The following is a 20,839-nucleotide window of genomic DNA, read 5'->3' as shown; positions in this document are numbered from 1 at the left end:
TGACAGACTGGATGTTTTCTTGGACTATTTTTTAACTTTTTATTTTATTATTAAAAATTTTTAAAAATATGAAATGCTCTTACCTATTGAAGACTGTGTAAAGCATATATATATATATATATCCAGGTAAAGAATAATAACAAAATTCACACCCTGTACCCACAACTCAGCTTAAGAAAGTAACAGTACATTTGAAGCCCTCTGGGTACCCCTAAATGATTGTGTCTCCCCACCAGAGGTTACCACACTCCGGACTTTGGGTCAATCATTCCCTTGCTTCTCTTTAATCGTTTTTTGTTTTTTTTTTTTTTTTTTTTTTTTAATTATCTACATAGGTATCCCTGGACAGTTATTTTTAATTTTGAAAAACTGAGTAGCAAGCACACGTCCAGCTGCCTCAGGAAAGGGTAATATGGCCACAGTCAGGTCAAGGCTCCCAGGAGAAGACACACAGAACATCTTCTGAGGTATATAGTCTGATTTTGGCTTCCCTGAGACTTCACCAGAACGTCTTCTAGGCAATATCATGAGTGAATCCTGGGTGTAGCCCCGACAGGATACAGCAGCAGCAGGTACTGGATATGTGGCAGGAACATGGTCAGGGGAGTGAGCTGCTCTGTTTTTATCTGCTTCTAAGCTTACCACCACCTAGGAGTAGATCAAAGCAGAACACTTCTGTGGGGATGAAATAAGTGTCCTCAGCTGATCTGGGCAGTAAAGCTTAGAGGAGAGAGAGGGAATTTAATCAACATACACAATCCAAGATGGGTCTTGCACAGATTAGAATCTCGGTCAGGTTGTCCTAAGTGTTTACGCCTCAGGCGAAAAGGAAGAGACAACTGGAGAAGGCACCTGGGTTCTGATAGCCCTCAACATATTTGGCTGTTGGGCCACACTGCTCCAGCTTGACTGGCTGCCCATCTGGAACACAGCTGTCATCCTGGACTCCCCCTTACCATCCTACCAGAGATTGTTTTAGCCTGCCTTCTGCATTGGATCTCCTCTTTCCTCTCTCCTATGACTTTCTCTTTCTCGGTTTACTCAGTTGTGGCATTCATTCTCCAGTATCTTCTAGAGAAAACATACATGGGAAACACATTTTTTGGAGACCTTGTATAAAAAAGGCCTTTATTCTATCCAAATATTCACTAGATGATTTAGCTAGCTATAAAAATCTAGGTTGAAAATTATTTTCTCTAAGCATTTTGAAAGTATTGCTTCACCATATTCTTGATTCCAGTCGTGCTATTGAGAAGCCTGAACACTTTCTGATTCCTGCTCCTTTGTATGTATGTGATCTTTTTTTTTTCTTTCTCTTGAAGCTTGAAGAATCTTTTCTTTGTCTCTTCTGTTCTGTAATTTCACATGATGGGTCTTGGTGTGGGTCTATACTCAACTTCCCATTTTGTTACTTGATTAGCCTTTTCAAAATAGAAATTATATCTTTCAATTCTAGGAAATTTTCTTTAATTGATGATTTTCTTCTGTTCATTATCTTTGTTTTGTTTTTCTGGAACTTGGATTAGTCAAATGTTGAACCTACCTTATCTGCCATTTAGTTTTCTCTCCTAGTGTCCATCTCTCTCTGTTTTTCTTTATCTTCTCTGAGTTTTCTCCAACTCTGTCATCCCTTTGATTAAGTTTTCCATTCCTGCCATAATGTTTGGGATTTCCAAGAGCTCTTTAGTTTTTTCATTTTTATGTCATTCTTTTCTTATTTCATTGTTACAGCATCATCTCTTTTCTTTTTGAAAATACTGATGATAGCTTGTCAAATTTATTTTTTTGATGTCTTCTCCTTGCATGGCCTGTGTCCCCTCTAAGTTACTTTTTAAGCTTGTTTTGGTTCTTATCTTCCATGTGAAAGGCCTTCTTTGGATGTTTGACATGTTTGGTCACTTGTTTATGATTAAGAGAACAGTCAAAAATCTGTTTGGAAACTCCGAGTGTGAGAGTGGACCTCCCACTTAGCTGGGGTTCTCCCCAAAAAAAGCCCAAGACAAAGACTACCATGGAGGTAATTTATTTGGGGAGTGACCCAAGGAAGCAGGAATGCGAGACAGTGGGAGTGAAAAAAGACAAAGAGAAAGGCAGTAAAAGGATGTGCTACCAAGTTTGCCATGGCTATAGATGATTATTGCCTCATCCTACGGAATCTTCTGACGAGTCACATGAAATATATCTCAGAACTGTCTACTCAGGGGATGAAAGAGGGAAAACCTTCTGTCCACTGTTGGTCAAGGGTGGCCCACAGTCCTTCCCCTCCCTGAATTTCTGGGTTGCAGGTGTCTGCACGCTGTGTGGTTCTGCAGACACACATGGATGTCTGAGAAGCTTTGAGGCAGAAAGCAAGTTTCAGGGCTGAGGTGAGGCTTTGTTCTTCCTGTAGAGCTGTATGGAACTCTATGGAATGGTGGCTGTGGATGCAGAAAGAGATGGGATGAGAGGATAAGATGTACTGCACAAAAGGCATCTCTGCATTCAGCGTGCATACGGGCTCTACTTCCAGTGTGGTTCCTATGCCCTGAACCATGCCTGTCAATCCCCAGATCAGAGACTCTCTCAGGAGGATGTACCTCCAGTCTTCTGCTGGGATTCTCAAATTGCTGTCACTTGGTCTTTCTTATTTTGGCCTCCTCTTCCACCCTAAGTCCGAGTGGACCTTGGTGTTGGCAGTACCTGAGCCTTTTGAGGATTCTCAGTGTAAAGTGGGTCGGACCCCAGATTTCCCAGGTCTGCTAAGAGAGTTACCACTCATCCATCCATTTTCCAGCTTCTAAAATTTTGTTGTTCTTTTCTTCTCTCTTGTTCTTCTTTCCTCTTGGGTTTATGACTAATAAAAAAGAAAAAGGAAAGAAATGGAAAAAGGAAACTTGTTTAGTGGAATTTGTGGAAGGAGCACCATTAGTTGTATGCATCCCATCTGCCCTCTTAACTCGGAACCCGGCCACACATCTATGCATGGCTGCCTCCTTTGCGTCCTTCCTGCTTCAACTTAAATGTCACCTCTTTAGAGAAGCCTTCTCTGACCACCTAACCTGAATTAGACCCCCATTGCCGTAGCACTCATCACTACCTGGAATTGTCTTGTTTATTAATGTGCTTCACTATTTATGGACTTCTCCCTCATTGGACAGCATGCTCCATGAGAACAAGTGCCCCATCTGTTTTGACCCGGCTGCATTCCCAGCTCCAGAAACAGTGCCTGGTACACGGAATGCAAATGTGTTTGGAAATTACAGTTTGAGTATGAAATGAGCTTCGACTCTGCATGTGATGTATCCTCGGGAAAGAGAAATAAACAATTCTGTGAGCGAAGTGGCAGGGCGTATACAGAGACTGTGAAGGGTGGAGCTGGTGTACAAGGCAGGCAGAGGCTCAGGAGCAGGAGGAGAACCTCAGTGATCTGGAAAAGCCTATGCTTGAAAACCTGTGTCCCTGACTTGAATGTTGGTCATCATGCTGCCAGTACAGGGGAGACTCCTCAGGGAGAAGGGGAACATGGAGGAGGGGAAGGAGAGAGAAAAGGAGACCATGCTGGCTTCTCTCTCTCTTCTTTAATGGCTATGGGAAGACAGTAGGGCACGGCAGGAGGAAAACAAACCTGGGAAGCTTCAGGGAAGCAGGCAGGAGAGCCGGAAGCCCTGTTGGAGTTAGGTAAGAACAGGTTGTCCCTTCCCCCTCCCCCATGATATTTTATGCCAGGAATCCATATCATCAATTAGGGACATTTCAGGAGATGTTCACATCCCTCACTGGGTTTTATGCCACATTTATTTCATTAAAAAAACAAAACAAAACAAAAATAGTTACTGTTCTAAATTATAACAAATTCAGACTATACAGAAACTTATAAAGTTAAAAAAAAAGTTACCTTTCTCTCTAATAGTGTGAGCTCTATTTAGCAGATTATTTGAATTTAGTTTTTTTTTTAACTTCCTTTTTGCACTTTTTTTAAGATTAAAAAAGCTAGTACGCCTCACATGGTTTAAAGTTCAAAAGTCATGAGTAGGTATAGAGTGAAAACTGACCTTCCCACCCTGGTCTACCAGCCACCTACTTTCCCTCTTCTGAGGAGTCTAGTGTAAACTAGGCCTTATCTCCTTCTGAAAATATTCTCTGCTCACCCAGGTTTTCTTTTGGACACTATTAAATTGGAATAGGAGTATTCTGAGCACACAGAGGCTTTTCCTCCAAGTGAACCAAGGCTAACTGCTTGGCTCTACATTTTTTTTCTGCTAAAGAAACAGCAGAAATTGGAGCCAGTGTGACTGCAAGGAAGGAGGGATCACTTCTCTGTTCAACTGGCAGATCACTCAGGAAAAAGAACAGTGGCAGGGGTAGGATGTGTCCTGCCAGGTGTCAGGTGCTTTTAATTTAGGCCCGAGAGCTATTCTAGCTTTAAGGAGGCTGTAAGTAGTCTAAAGACATGGTAAAAGAAATCATGGCTGTCATGTGTGATAAGCAACAGGTTCAATGTGGTGGCAAGGGCATTCTCTGAAGAGGAGGTTGTGTGGCTTGTAAGCCTGGGAGAAGCTTACTGCTTGAGGCATGTCTTTATAAAAGGAAGTCACTTCACAGCTGAATTGTGGGGGTCCGCAATCAAAGAGGGAGGCAGGCAAGAGAGCTGTACAGTTCCCAGGTGGCAAGACAAGAGATTGACAGCAACGAAGGTGGGGTGGGGCCCAGGTTTGGAAATTGAGTTAGACTGGATCTGACATTTCCCAATTGGTGGTAAGCTCTTCTGAAGAAGGAACACCTCAATGAAATAGGAGGGGGAGGAGCTGGCAAAGCAGGTAGACCCATGCAACAGAAAATGCAACTAAACTTATTTGGGAAGCGGGCAGGCTTCAAAAAGAAACTGGGAGAGGCAGCAAGTGCCCTGGAGCCAGATTACCTGGGCTCCGTTCTGGCTCCAATACTTCTTAGCAGTGTACACTCAGCAAATTACTTAAACTCCCCGTGCTTCAGTTTCCTAATCTCAACACAGGGATAATAATAGTCTCTCACAGGCGTGTTGTGTGATCCACATAGAGGGCTTAGAACAATGCCTGGCACATAGCTAATTATGCTTTTCAGCCATTAATATTATTATTAACAAAGGCCTTGTTCAGGCCTGTTTTGTTAGCACAGAAGAACATGGTGATGAATCCAGACTGGAAAGGAAGAATCATAGATTTTGGGTAGTGGTAGGAGGGGAAAAAGGGAAGGAAAAGGAAGTGAACAATGGTACAGAAGAAACACACCAGGAAGAATGACGAGAGGTTGCAAGGTGGGGCTATTTCAGAGAAAACAGTCATGTTGCAGTTCAGTGTTCAAAGTTAGACTGTGTAGGGGAATGTCTCTTGGTAATTAAATGGAGAAAATTTGACTTCAGTTAAAGAAGTATTCTACTTGTGCACTTTGAGCCCAAATTATGTTGGCAAGGAGGCGGGGCTAGGTTGCATAGAAGGAACCCAAGAGTTAAAAAAGTCAGAAAACTTGGGTCCCAGTCCTGGCTCTGCCCTAAGTAACTAATGCCATATTGAACCAAGTCAGTTGAAAACTGTGTCCTTTTTAAAAGAAGGGGCCAGAGCTATTTCTCAGGCCCCACCTGCATTGCAAACTCTCTGATTCTAACTCAGGGGAAGGGTCTCAAGAGAATTTAAGTGTTGCTGACATCACCTCCAAACTCCACCCATCCCATCCCCCCTCAAAAAAAAAAATCCGTTAAAATTAAAGACATCTGGTGCTCCTTCCCCTCTCTCCAGGTCCCACATCAACCCATAGCCAAAAGATATACAGATTTCTCAAATGCTGGCAGTGTGAGAGAACCACCTCTTTTTCTTCTATCCATTTCAGGAAAGTTTAGGTTCTCATTTATTCCTAACATCTGCCTAGAGTTGCTTCCAGGTTGAAGGAGGAAGTAATGAAAGAAAGAGATTTGCTTAAAGGAAATAAAAGTACTACATTCACGAAAACTGTTCTAAGAGAGAGTGTGGGATCGGGCCAACCAGGATTACGAGATACTGATTCATTAAGGCCTCAAGATACTGGACATAACAGGCTGTAAAATGTTTATCAGGAACCTCAATTCGGACACTGGGTCAGGAGGATGCGTAGTCAGACCACTAGCCCTGACTGTAACCCTGAAGGAAGGCCTCGTTTTTCAAAGAAAAATCTTGAGGAGTCTGGCAGCTGAGGAGATATGGCTGCTTGCTCCAGGGCTATGGACCAGCTTTCTTGTTTGTCCATCATCCTGTCAATCATTTTTTCTTTCCAAAGGCAAAATCTGAACTCAGAAAACGCCTAATCCTGAGCTTTTTCCAGAGGCGAAGCCCTAAAGTCTAGGGCGCTGTAATAATTTCTGCTTGACCTAGCCACTTCGGGAGGTCCTGGTACCCCCTGGCAGAATCCACACTATAGGGCTCAAGGCAACATCCTCGCACCAAACCCAAAGGTTCCATCGCCCACCAATCGCGGGCCGGGACCCCGCAAGACAGCAGAAACACCTACGGGCAGTGAATGGCACTAAGTTCAGCCAATAGGCGCGGAGGCCGCGGTAGGGGCGGGGTCAAAACTAGCCAGTAGCATCAAACTTGCTGTTGTTGGGAGCGAGGAAGACGCCAGCGAGCGTGCGTGGGGCCGCTCCCGGGAAGGGAAGGCAGGAAGCTCGTGGAACCAATGGCCGTGGCGGGCGGGCGGCGCGCGCTTGCGCGGTGGGGACCGGGGCTGCGGGCGGGAGGCGGGGAGGGTGGGGGAGGGTAGCGGGCTGGAGGGCCGCGGAGCTCCTGCCGCCGCCGCAGCCGCCGCTGCAGCGAAGAGGCCATGTTGTGTGGTGTGTGGGGCGGGGGGAGGAGGAGGAGGGAGTAAAGCCGAGAGAGGAGACGGGAGAGAGACACCGCACATACGGCACAAGATGGCCGGAGAGGCAGCAGCAACCCGAGCTGTCAGGCGATCGGCCGCGGTTGCAGAGCCCGCCGGCCAGCGAGGAGCTGCGCCCGGACCGCCCGCAGGCCCGCGGAAGCGGGGCGGCGGCGGCTGAGGCGAGGCGGGCCGCGCGCCGATGTTGGAGCCCGCGGCAGAGGCGCCCGGGGCAGCCGGGCCCGCGACGCCGAAAGCGCCGCTGCGGCAGCGGCTGCGGTGGCTCCCCGGGGCCTCGACGCCTTGGCCCGGCGCGGGAGGGAAACTCGAGCGGGCAGCTTAGCCCGGCGCTCGGGTGCGGGCGGCCAGGAGAGCCGACGGTCGCGCTTGGACCTGGTGAGTGGCTCCCTGGCGCCTTTTATTGTCCTTTGTCCTTGGGAGGAAAAACAAAATGTCCTTGAGCGCGCGAGCAGGAGGGGGCGGCGGGCCGGGCCTCGCGGGCTAGTTCTCCCGCGCGAGTTTCGCTCCGCGCTGGGGTCCCGGGTCCCGGGGGCACGCGGGGTCGCGTTGTAGACCCCACTGCAGACCCCGTGGGTGCGCGGGGGTCTGCCTCGCCGCGGGGACCCGGACCCGCCGGGAGAGGGGCGGCGGCGGGTGAGCTGAGGCGGGAGCCCAGAGGGGACCGCGCGAGGAGAGCCCCTTTCTGTCCTGGTGAGTTATTTTGATATCAAGGGGGAAAAAAATCTCTCTGAGGTTCTCCAACGGGAAAGCTTTTTGCCCTGTTTTTCGGTGAGATGGGAACTCACCTTCATGGTCGAATTTGAAAGAACAATGGAACCTTGACTACGTTTGAACAAAAATAAAACTTGTTTTTTTTTTTTTTTCCTTTTTGGGTGTTGGCTTTTAACTCTTTCAAAGCCGATTTTGAAAACGGGCAGCAGTGTTATAGATGCGAAGGTATTTGCTGTATATTAAATCTTTTTGATGTTCAGGTTGTCTTTTAAAAATGCGAGTTGGAGGAGGGTTTCTGGTATTTCAAAGATTACGAAGGCAAGTTTACTATAAGACTTTAATGGAGATGGGTTTGAGAATTATGGTGCTAGATTATGACGTTCGATTAAGATAGTTTATTTTACCGAGTAATTACGCCAATATCATTTGACGTCCTGTTTTTCGAATAAGTAATTGTATTATATGTACGTACTTTGTAAAAGACGATGAAGAGCCGTTATCTGTAACTTCTCACACCTAAATGTTAGAACGTACTTGGGTCAGTTTCTAGACTTTTAAAAGTTTAAATTCATTTATTGTTTTTAAAACATTGTGTATTGTCGCAAGCTGTGGTGAACAAAACTTTTACAAGGAAATATTCTAATCTCTTTGTGAAGTTACTTTCTCGTAGTGTAAATATTAAAGTAGTTGTGCTCGATAATGGGCGATGAAGAGAAGCCATATTTGTTGCCTGTAAAAAAATCTAGTGCTTAAAACAGAGCAGCAGTATGTTGAAAGTATAGATCGGATTCCACGGAATTTGCGGTTTTCTGTATTTACGGTTTATGAATTTAAAAAATTGGGGAATTTAAGTTTAATGGTTTGGAGAACAAACCAGAAATGCACCGACCTTTGCGTATTTTAGAATATATTTTGTCTTCCTTTTCATTCTGCGGTGGCTCTTGTGTTGTAAAGGTGCAGCTCTACATAAAAATAGTGTTGGGGAGACTTACGTAGTACTTCTAAAATCAAAATACTGGTTTATTCCGCCATGTTTCTAAGGGTATTTTTGCTAGTAAAATTGTTTTATTTTCCCACTAGCTTTCATGTAGTGCCTAGATGTTGCATCAGTTGCGCAGATCTTGATTTTTTTTTCAGAATCTGTTGTTTAAGTATCAATTTCGGTTTTTCAAGTTAACATTTTTGAAATTTTTGGACACTTAAGTGATTTTAAATGAATATTGTCAATCCAATTTTTTGGAATCACTTTTTGAAGAATGAAATGTAAAATAATTGTGAAATGAATGCAAAGTAATTTTTTACATGGTAAATGGGGGAGGGAAGATGTTTGAAATTGAATAAAGGTCATAGATACTACAAGTTTTAGACTTGCTTAAAAGACAACGCTAATATTGCACTTGGTGAGATCAAATAGCTTGATCTTTAAAATTTAAAGTAACTAGGGGCATTTTAACTTCTCTAATTTCTGGAGGAGGTAATTTTTAATTGCTCATAATTTAAAAGATATTTTTGGGTAATAAAGGAAATTTTAATATTTCAGTTTTTAAAAGTAGAACAGGTTTTCTTCGTTTTGTGTATTGCCTAGCATCAGAAGGGGGGAAAAAAGGAAAACAAAGTCATAGTCTTAAATTTGTCCAAAGATTTGAATATCCTGTGTTGTTTTTGATACCAATGACTTAATCCTAGTGTTTGCCCATGCAACCAAAAGATGAGGAAAACAAAGACTGATAGATGTTAAGATAAGAGATAACTGCAATCTTAAATGGACAGGTAGTATGTGGATGAACCATCTCTTAAATTTGCCCATGGGTCTTGTGTTTGGAGTATCTTTTCCCTTGTTTAATCACAATGAATCTTGGCCAAGAAATGTGTAAAAATAAAAACACTGATAACGTCTTCCCTTTTCTTTTAAAAGGTAACTTAGAAGATTAAAATTAACTTGGTTGCGGATGGTTCTGAACAAAACAGCCCTTATACTTGAGGTAAGATTGGGTAAAATTTTATTATTTTGGTGTAATAACAAGTTTTAATTTTGTTCTTTGATAATGTTTCAAGTAACCAATGGACATTTCTGTATGATTTTTAAAAAGTGTTTATGAGCAGGGGTAAACTAAATATATGAAATAATTTTGCTAAGCGTTTAAAACCTTTTCATTGAATGAAAGAATACTTGCATAACCATTGGAACTTAATTTAGTTGTTTGAATAACTTAAGATAGTAAAGGTCCTTTAAGGCTTTGTTTAATTTTGGGGACACAAAAAGACTAATTATATTTTGAGATAAATCATGAAGCAAAGGTCCGCTTTTTGTTTTAATTCTATAGTGTACCTTGCAAACAATGTTATCTTTAAAATATTTAAATAGATACAATTAATGGAAAATTTGAGCTAATTGCTGTTCATACTAATAGATTTTATGTAAGAACATTTTAAAAATCAGGCATTGAGTATAGATTTTAGTTTTTGCTACATATAGTAAAAAGTTTTAAAGTACTCATTCCTTGTTATTGTCTTGTGAATAAATGTTTAGAGTATTGTTTTTTCCCAAAAGGTGTGCCATTTTGTATGCCATTTTGAAAACCGAGAATGGAGTTTCATCCTTGAGGATGAAGGAGATCTTTGGAAAAGTCTATCTTTTATGTTGTAGGTAAGTAAATATTTTTACACAACATCCGAAATTGTGGATACCAACATTTGAATAGAGAAACATTACTTAAGTTTGTGAAAGAAAAAAAAACACAAAAATTAGAGATTGTTTTCTTTATCTCTAAAAAAAGATGAGGAAAAAAAAAACCCCGTCACATTCCTATCTTCCATCAAAACACCTTTGTATTAAAACAGTTGATGCGTGTAATTTATTTATCTCAAAGCAGTTAGACATTCAGTACTTCCAGTAAAATGGTGCTTCAGGATTTTGGTTAAATCTGTAATAGATGTCACCAGAATTGTATTTCTTTACAATCCGAAGTATACATTCTTTAGCCATTGCTTTGATGAATCAGGTAACATTTTAGAAATGTAATAGTATTTTTGCGTTTGCTTATTTTACAGTTCCTAAATATGAAATATCAATGGCAGACATTTTCGTATTTTAGTTATTCCCTAATAGATTTAGAATATTCATTTTACCTGTTTCCATGAATTTGTTTTTGAAAAGGTACAAAAATGAGTTATCTTCCTGGTAGCTAGAATAATGCATCTAAAGAGACATCTTAATTTGTTGCTCAGCAATTATTTTTAAAGCCTGAAAGAAGGAATTAATTTTTAAGCACAATAGGAATTGGGCCAAATATGCTGTGTATACAATATTTTGTCATATTAAAACTAGAATGAAAAAGTATGCCCAATGATATTTTTAAGGAAATAGTCTTTATTTGTAAGATAACATGGAATCTTGAAATTGATATCAAATCATTATTAGTATGTGATTGACTGGAGGAAATATGTAACATAATGACGGATATGTTGGGAAATTTTAAGATAAGCCAACTAACCAGTTAGTTAAAATGAGGCATGTTTACCTTTGTCCTTTAAGTTTATGTGGAAGCTAAAGTATAATCTTTTATTGGATGGTGTTGGCTTATTCCATTGATTGAAATGGGTAATAAATGTTATTGCCTTTGGTTTAGGTTCTTTTTTCCTTGTAACCCTTTTTGCAGTTTGATGAAATTTGTGTTTATTATAGTGTGGAAAAGAAAACTAAATGTTAGTCTTTTGAACTATTGTGTTTTAAAGATACATACCAAAAAAATTCAAATATCCTTCGTCCCAGATTTCTGTAATACAAATGCCAAGATTAGGATTTTCTCTGTGCAAAGGATAAAATATTTAGGTTGGCATTTAAGTTTGCTTGGCACTGTTATAAAATTGTTAATGGAGTCGCTTAAAACAGAAATTCCTGTGAAGTGTAATGTAAGTATAAATATTATTCAGCAGTAAACGTATAGTGGCCTACCAAAGATATAATTTTAATCCATAAAAAAGGGAGAAAGTTAAAAGGCTGGAGAGCCTGAGAAATGTGAAGTTTTTTTTAATCTTTTTTTATCCCAGTATAAAAACTTCTGAAAAATATAGTAATCTCCAAATTAATCCCCAGTCTAATGGAATTTACCTTTCCTTTACATCAACAACAAAAAGGGGTAGAATAAATCAGAATTTAAAAAGATACACATGTACTTAAGGTTTCATTATACTGCTTCTTACATTAAATGCTTTGATATTTACTGTTTGAGCCAAGTTTGTATTGTGAATAAAACTTTTAATGGACAAAATTGATTGGCCCATTAGGGCAAATTTAAGTGTAGATAATATTTTAAATTACTTCATTTTATTGGGAAGGTCAGTTCATGGTTTACCGTCTTTTTGTGCTTAAGAATCAAAGTGATAAATACTTCTGAGACTTTTTTTTATCCTTAGCATTTTGGATTAATTCTTGAATCAAAAAGTTACTTGATTAAATTGGTGATTTGTTTGATTGCATTTGTCATTCATAATAACTAACTTCAAAAAAATTACTTGATGTGCCACAGAAAGAAGCCATGTGCGTAGTTAATAACCTTTTAGTGAAACATGATGCTTAGAGGCTAGATTATATGAAATTGATAATTTCAAATGTAAATTTTCTTTCAAGTTTAGTTTATTTTTCACAGTTATTTTCTGATTATTTAAAAATTTACGGAATGGAATGGCCTCTGAGATTTTATTCTTTAAGGAGAAGCTTAAGGGGAACATGATAATTTGAAGGCATCTCCATCTTCTGCCTTAATGAAAGCTGTGTGATATAATGGAAAATATAAATGATTAAACAAGTAGGAGACCAAGGTTCTACTTTTGATTAGACCCATAATCTTGACATTTTATTCTCTCTAGACCTTAGTCTCTTGGTTTGTAGAAGGGATTTGGAGTTTCCTGTCTATTATGATGCTGTTCGGCTCTTAAATCATGTGATTTAAAAAAAAATTGTAAGGAGTGTCTAATTCTCTTATACGAATTGGAGAATGGTTTTTGTAATTTTTATATTGTATTTCAGGTATAATTATTTCTGTGGTAAAACTATTGAAATAATATAAGACCTGGGAAGGTAGTTTATCTCACTTACTGATTCTTGGGCACTGCAAATTATTAATAAATACTATAAATAAGACATTGAAAAATTGACCTTAACAAAGCAGTTAAGGTATGAAATTGCCTATAAAGAAAAACTAAGATTTAGATTGCCACAATAAAAGCATAGTTTGTTTTTTGAATAACTATTTTATTAAATATAGCTAATCTTAAGTTTTAGAATATCTTCATGTAACATTTGCATTTGACCATTGAGATTATATGCAAGAGGATTTATAGATTGTATACCTGGTATAATCAGTTTCCTTTAAGAACTTTCTACATTTCGAAAATAAATAACCCTCATTTTACCAGCTACCTTCCCCTTCAAGATTGCATAGCTCACTGCAAAGTTTTATTTTAATGGTCCAATTGGCTATTATTTCTGAATGATACTACTTTTGCAACTTAAATTCTAGTATATGCTGAACCTCATATTACAAGTAAAAGATGAGATTTGCTTGGTTACGTAACATTCAAGTTGTATGTTTCTTAAAATAATTGGTAAAGTTTTGTTTTACACATTGTGTAAAACTAGGAGGGTTTGTGTTTTGGGAACAATTCCCTGGCCTTTTTTGAGCTAAGCCATTTATTTGAAATTATTTCCCAAAAAATGGACTAAAATCTTTAATGTGTGCCATACAATGATCATTTTTATTTAGATTATCAAGCTAGAGATTTTATTTAATTCTAATGGTTTTCTATGACGTCTTGTGGCAAAGGTTTCTCTGTCAATGTTAATGACTAGCACAACCTTATTTTTGAAGAGGATTTCTTAATATTTCGTACTGCCCTCAGATTTTATTCTTAATTTAAATTTAAGAAATTGCTTTAAGGACTTTAAGGTGACAGAGTCAGGTACTCTTAAGAAAGGCACAAACCAGGTTAATGATAATAAAAGAATTGATTAAAGCTATTGTTGCCTAATGGACCAGCAACAGAGAAATTGTTGGTTACATTATACCTATAATTTAGTATTGGTTAAATCAGAAAACAGATACCGTTGCAAAAGATTAAGATTAAAGACAGGTAGGAATATGAACAAAATCATCAAAGTGTGTAGTCTGAGCTCCACTTGAAGGAGAAGTCAACTCTCCTCCCCCAAGAAGGCAAAGTACTATTTTAGACTTGGTAAACCTTGGGGAAGCAAACGGTATGAAATGGTAGGCAAAATTGGTTTCAACTTTTGTAAGATCCAAGTCCTTTTTATGTTTTTGATGGAATCAGAACCCAGAGACATGCACTTGTACTGGTAGGTAGCTTTTTTATGAACATGTTATTAGACCAGTGTGAGGTTATTCCCCTTACAGATTTCTTCCCCCAAATTCCGTAAGTCATTTCTACTTCGTACTGCTGAGGGTTGTATGAATTTCTTTTACTTGGTTGATTTAAGATTTGAGTTTGCTTACAAAATCCTCTTTTATAATGTCAGTTTAAATTTTGAAGCATGAAAGTAAATACTACAGTATTTCTTTTAAACTTGCTTCATTTGTTAACTTGTTGGGAGGATACTTGAGCAGCTTACTTCATTCTTACAGGTAATTTTGAAGTAGATCTTTGTCTTATTTCTTGATTATGATTCATCAAAATGATTAAAGGAATTCAGATTTGGTGAGATGATCAGGAACATGTTCTATAATTTGAAACCCAGCCCTGGAAAGCATTTGGGTAGTTTTAAGTTTAATTTAATAAACCCTATAACTTTAGCTCTGCCTTTTAAAAACCACAAACTGCTACATTTTCATATTGAACTTTTAAACAACTTTTTTGTAGCTCTAAATGCTGTGATTATATTGGGAACAGGGGTGACAGAAAAATATACTGGTATTCACAAGCCATTTAAGATGTGGGAAATATTTTTTTCCAGGTTTAGTTTATGGGGTATTGAAGTCTAGATGGTGAAAAGTATGGATACAATATCTTTGTTAACAAGTATGTATTTTAGAAAGTGTTAGAACTGATTTGTGTTGCTTTAGTTGATTAGATCAACACAATTAGGAAAAGTTTTACCGGTGCCTAAGGTTTCCTTTCTAAACACTATTTTAGAATAGTATTGATTAAAGTACATGATAATGTGAACTCATGGTAAAATTAAGGAGTGAAAGAGAAAAATGGCCTTGCAGGCAGCTGTCTAATGAAAGTTTTAGAAGACAAATGAAAGTTTTAGAAGACATGAACGATTAGAGGAAAGACTAGCTGATGAAATCTCAATTGTTACAGAGTAATGTTGGCTTTGTTAATCAGTGAGTTTTCAGTTCTGGCTGGCTATCACATCCGCCTCGGGATCCCCAGTCTTTTCTTCCTAGGTTGGAGTGCTTGGGATTGAGGCCTATACATGTGTCTACAGTAACTTACTCTATACTCTTACTCCTGTTTTGCCAAATTCAAGATCTGTGTTGGACTTTCCTATTTTCTTCTTGGATTATTATTCATCATAATTATGTGTGTCTTTTGGTCTTCCAGCAAGTGATTTCTGTAAGATGTTGAAGTTTAAATATAAGTCATGACAGTTAATAATCTATTTTTGTCTTTTTCTGTGCATACAATTATGTTCTTTTTGCCCTCTGCAGAAATGTGAATCCTGAGACTGAATTCTCTAAAGGTCCTGTACAAAGTAATAGACGTTGGTGGAAGCATTTTGTAAGTTTAATTTGATTTACATGTATAGTCTTTTTAAATTTTAAATATGACTGACATTTTGAGTAATTGTCAAAATTGTAAAATGGATGGTAGTGAAATTCAAAGCAGTACAAAAATAAAAAGTTGATATGAGTAGATAACTTGTGTAATATATTAGAATTTCGCTTACTAATTTACTTCAAATTATTTTCTGCTTTCTTCGCTTAAACTCAAGGAAAGTTAAAATACAAACAAACTCATCCTAGGGGGCAAATTACTTTCTATTTTTGTAAGTAAAGGTTTATTGCACCATAGCCATTATTGTGGAATTCCTTCAGAATTTCTTTAAATATTGTCTGTGGCAGCTTACAGAGGCAGAGTTGAGCATAGTTGTACCAAAAGGCTGGAAAGCTTAAAATACTACTTTCTGGTCTTTTAATGAAAGCTTGCCAACCCTTGTCTAGATCCATCTCTCTTAATCAACTTTACCTACCTGTACAGAGCTCAGAAGACCTTTGGTTCTCTTTTGGTAACTGAACATACTTATTTCTGAAATTTCCGTAAACTTTAAGCCTAACCAAAAGTTCTCTAGCATGATTGATGCTAGGGAGGGCTTTGATACTTGATGACTAGGTTACTGCTACTGGGGAATAGTTTTTCTAACTCCCAACCTGAGAAATTGTGGGAAAGAGTTGATTGGAAGGCTGTGTAAATGAATTTGGATGAATAGTCAAAAGGACTCATCTATTACAACTTTTTAAGTATGATAATATAATTACATACTAGCTGTTTTATAAGAATAATGCTTTTTGAATCACATTTGGGAATCTAGATTCTAGATAGTATATTTGCCTCTTCATGCCATTTTACCTTCCATGTATAAATGGCTGCTATGGCCTGCAAAATAGTGAAGTTCTCTTTTTGTTTGTTTTGTTTTTTGATGGGAGATGATGAGGGAAAGATGAAAACTTTCCCATTGTAATAAAGTTATTAGTCTCCATGTCTAAGGAGGCTAATTGTTTGGAACATTTTGTGTGCTTAGTTAATACCGTTTGATTGTTGTATAAATGTAGTTAAATATTACTAATGAACTGGTGTTTGGGGTTTAACTGAAAAACAAAGTATGACTGATTGTTAAAACCTAGGTTTTAATGCTTTAAATATTAATTTTTAGATATGTGCTAAAGTCAAAATGCAATAAAAAGTAAACCTGACAAGAAACACAACTCTCATCTCTTAACATGTACATGTAGTCGGGTTTTAAATGGATAGGGACATTCAGGAAGATTTGATTATGAAACCTTAAATAAGATGATTCCTCTTCTTAGTTGGAGCTGATCTTGTTCTCTTAATGATTTGTAGTTAGTTTTTATGTCCGTCTTATTTTGGACCAGTCTTGTTAATGTATATGTGAATTTCAGGGTTTTTTTATGTAAATGTTTTCAAATTTCAAGACCAGTGGAAAGAAGATTGAAATCAAGTCATAAGCACCAAGAACTTTAATTACATGGTGGGAAGAAGGAATTTCTGCTCTAGAATTTAATTTTGTACCCATTTGTCCCTTTGGTTTAAAAAAAGTGGGTTTTAAAATAATATAAATTATAGGAGTTTAATAAATAATGGCTTTATCAGGGCCACCCATGTTTTAAATTAAGAATCACTCATCACATTTCTTTTCCATATTAGTGCCCCTGCTCCCCCCTCCCCCCGTTTTTGGTATGGAAAATGGGACACATTTGCCGAGAAATAGTGGTAATGAGCTTTATTTTAGGGAAGTCTTTAAACTCAATCCAGATGATGCATCACATTTCAACTAAAAATTCATTTTATAATGTCCCAGTGTTTTTGGAATAAATTTATTGAACTGGAATTTAAAGACCTCCATTCTTAATTTTCTGATCTTAAGTTATAGATGTATACAATGTGGGAATTTTAAGAGATAGCTGTTACTCATCACTTTTTTTTCACAAAAGCTTTTACCATTACTTGTGGGAATTGGTATCTTAGGGCAAGCAATTTTCCTTCAAAAGAAAGTATAAACTAGTGAATATCATAATCAAAAATTCCCCAAACCTTTGTATTATGAGCTCGAACCATATATATGAGATACACAAAAGTTCTAGAGCTGCTTGATGATGGAATTATAAAGCAAATCAACACCTCCTCAGTATACCTGCAGTAGGTAATAAGTTTCCAAAGGCCAAATTGGAGTAAGACTTTGCAATTAAAACCCTAGTCAGTTAATTGTAGGATACTGATTGTATTTTGATGCAAGACTTATTCATAACTTTTCAAATTAGAAAGTTTATCTTTAAAAACTGACCCTTTGGGTTCTTCAGAGATTTCCTTACTATTTGAATATAATTATTTTGATTCAGTAAGGTTAATTTGTAGGTTCCCAAGTATTTTGGTTATTTTGCTTTTTTATATATGGTGGAATAGCAGCTAATATTTATTGAGGTCTTTCTCTGTGCCAGGTACTGTTGTTAGGTGCTATAAATGTACTAATTTAATTCTTACTGCTGTCACGTCACATAGGTACTGCTATTACTTCCATTTTACAGATAAAGAACTGGATTTTCCAGGGTCTTAGAATTCATGCCTAATTTTTAATTTTTTAACGTTGCTTATTTGTGCAAATTTAGTTTTTCTAAGAATTTAGAATACTGTGAAAATAATTGGGTTACTTGTAAACCCCTCACTGTTTTTAGGGTCTTTGATGCTTGACTGAGCGCTTATGTTTGTTAATAAATTTGTCACTTTAAGCTCTGCAGGAGTGCAGATTGATCATGACTTCTTTAATATAAGGGTTGTCAGCTTTTTTCTTATAGCATTCTTTTTCTTCATTACTTTTTGACCATTTTTAAAGTATGATGGATGTATGTGGCTGCTAGTATTTGCTAATCTCTGTTACTGCCACAAATGAATGGATTTTATTGAGTAATTTTGAAGTGATTTTAATAATGTCATTAGGTCCCCCCCCCCCCCGTAATGGTTTTAGAAGGACATTTTATGTCTCCTGGGTAAATTTTATCTTTAGTCCTGTGGTACAAGAAGATAAACCACTGAGTTTATCATTTAATGCCATTGAACTGGTTGCAATTCTATATTAATGTATTCTTAGTGTCAGTATTCATCCTAATAATGTTTACATGACCAACTTTATTTAGAAATGGAGCTTTAAAACTTTATTTTAGCTGTATCTTAACAAAAGAGTTTGGGAAGAAATTGATTATAATTAACTGTTTAAGAGGAATGATATTTTTATTTTTAATACACCTGTGTAGAAGTCTATGGCCCTTAATTTTAATGAATGTATTCAAATGGAAGTTATTTTGTCAATATGGGGAATCAGTTATTTAGTTCTCCCTTTAAGGCTGGGGAGAAATTGGCCAAATATGTTAAGGAGAAATAGCTTGGTTTTGATGTTTGTTACTTTGGTTGAGACACTCCTTTTTAGTCAGCTTTTTTTTTAATGTAGGTAGTATAAATATACTTGGTTAACCAAATAGCTGAAGTAGATTTTTGTATTGTATGAGATAAACAAAATATCCTAATGATAGTCTTATGAGACTAGGAAGTTAACCTACTGAGGAAAAATGCCTACATATTTAACTACCTACAAGTTAGGAGGTATTTAAAGAAATTTAGTTGGAGACTTGCAAAATTAATAGAGAAGACTAGGGTTTAAAACTTATAATTCAATCTGGTCATGATGAATCAGGATCATTTATTTACTGGTTAATTACCCGGCTTTCCACTTCTCTCTTCAGATGATCTAAGTAATGGATTTGTTTTTCTATGAAGTACATTTTGATATTTTGGCAATGAGAGTATTTTATTTTGGTTTTATGTAATTTGAAAGCTTATAGCATTTTATGGCAAGTCTCAAGTTAGATTTTCCATTCTTGATCATGTTTTTGTGGTGGCTACATGTTTCCTACATTCTCAGATGTGAAGTTAAAAGATGATGGCACCTATATTGGCCATTTGCATTATCTAAGCAAAATTAATTATCTTTTGTGCTGGAAAACTATGCTTATGATCTACTACTTGGGTTTTATCATTCCTTAAGATTCTTTTCTCCAATTAATTTTTTTTTTTGAAGAAACTTGGAAAGTTTTCTGCAGTGAGATTTAGAATTCTTCACTGTTTCTGTATTTTAGCTTTTTGGTTTTAAATTTTAAATTTCATTTTGCTTTTCATATAGACAGGATAATAATTTCAGTGTTAGCAATTCTAACTTCACTTGTTTATGGATACTAATGTATCTGTTATGGTAGAACTTTGTTACTTGTGTATTCCTTTCCTTGGATCTACCACTGAGAGGTTGTAACTAAGTTATGTGCAGTGCATACAACTTTCATACAAGGCAGAGTTTCATAGCTTAAAGTTGTAAGATTAAAGTTTTGTGCATGGTAAGGGTATCTTCAAAGTGAGTGGATGTTCTTTGTTTAAAGGAATTGGTATTCCAACAGCATTTTTTCTTTTAATTTTTTCATAAAGCACCCAGTCAGCTTGAAGAGCCTCAAATGGATCGTACCACTGAGAAATCAAGATGGCAGTCTACTGTGGGGAATTGAGGAAAATGGATTAATATACCAATGCCGTGATAATATACAACCATGACAGGGTTCTTTTAACATGGATTCCATGAAATGAAGATAATAGGTTTCTTACCCAACACAAATGGACAGTGGACTTAACTTTGTAAAGATTTTTTATATCATTAAAACCAAGTACATTTTTGACACTTGGAGAAGAAAGTTGGCATGTTATAGATGCTAGTTTGTATGCTTGCAATTTCTTACAGTTTGACTTGTATGAGTATGACCTTATGGAATGTTAACTCCAATAAAATTTCTAACACTTTGAAATTTCTCAGTTTGGGTTTTCTTTTTTTTTAACTGAAGTTTCATTAAATGTTCAGTTATAGCCTTGATAACACTTTGACCTTTACAGATGCTCAGCAGTAAAGTGTACCAAATAAAGTTGGTTAAATGAAGTGGAAGTGGAGTGCTGGAATATGTTTTATTTGGTTTAAGATTTGTCTTTGTTCACCAAGTCATGACAATTTATTCATGTTTTGAGATGGTCATTCAGTTGAAATGTTTGTGCTTTCTTGTAACACCTTGCAAAACAACTTAACCAAGGGGTAATAAAAGAATACTTAGTATGCCATGAGAATTCAATGAATTTTTAAAGCTAAATGCCTTTGACCCACAATTTAGGATGAATTAAGTATTTCTCTGTTAACTTTGTTGATGGAAAAGGCCATTTTATCTCTGCTTTTTAATGTAAATAAATGTCTGGCAATAGTTTTCTGACTAAATTGATGCCTTCGGTTTTAATATTAGTGGAAGAGGTGTTGAATTTATAGGGAATAGTCCTTATATTTATGAAAGGACTTAAAATTGTGTGGTATGGTAATGCTTTTAATTCATTTTATGTAAATTTCCCATAGGATTATTTTTTGGTTTTCTTATTCTGTACATTTGGGAATTTAGATTAAATGACTCAAATCATGCCATAGATTATGTTT

At 37.2% G+C, this 20,839-nt stretch overlaps 1 long non-coding RNA gene across 2 annotated transcripts; it reads left to right on the top strand.

The window, feature by feature from the left end:
• The first annotated feature begins 6,875 nt into the window (after positions 1–6,875).
• Positions 6,876–20,174, top strand: LOC119531584. 2 transcript variants are annotated; one of them, XR_005216354.1, is made up of 5 exons: positions 6,876–7,239; positions 9,491–9,557; positions 10,127–10,222; positions 15,249–15,318; positions 19,804–20,174. It is a non-coding gene; the product is annotated as an uncharacterized LOC119531584 (long non-coding RNA). The 2 variants fall into 2 exon arrangements; XR_005216355.1 differs by lacking the exon at positions 6,876–7,239 and adding an exon at positions 7,338–7,554.
• Positions 20,175–20,839: the final 665 nt, after the last annotated feature.

Source organism: Choloepus didactylus, chromosome 4 (genome assembly GCF_015220235.1).
Source record: "Choloepus didactylus isolate mChoDid1 chromosome 4, mChoDid1.pri, whole genome shotgun sequence".
Classification (NCBI taxonomy): domain Eukaryota; kingdom Metazoa; phylum Chordata; class Mammalia; order Pilosa; family Megalonychidae; genus Choloepus; species Choloepus didactylus.
Note: the sequence above shows the minus strand (reverse complement) of the source record. Positions and strands in the feature narration are given on the sequence as shown.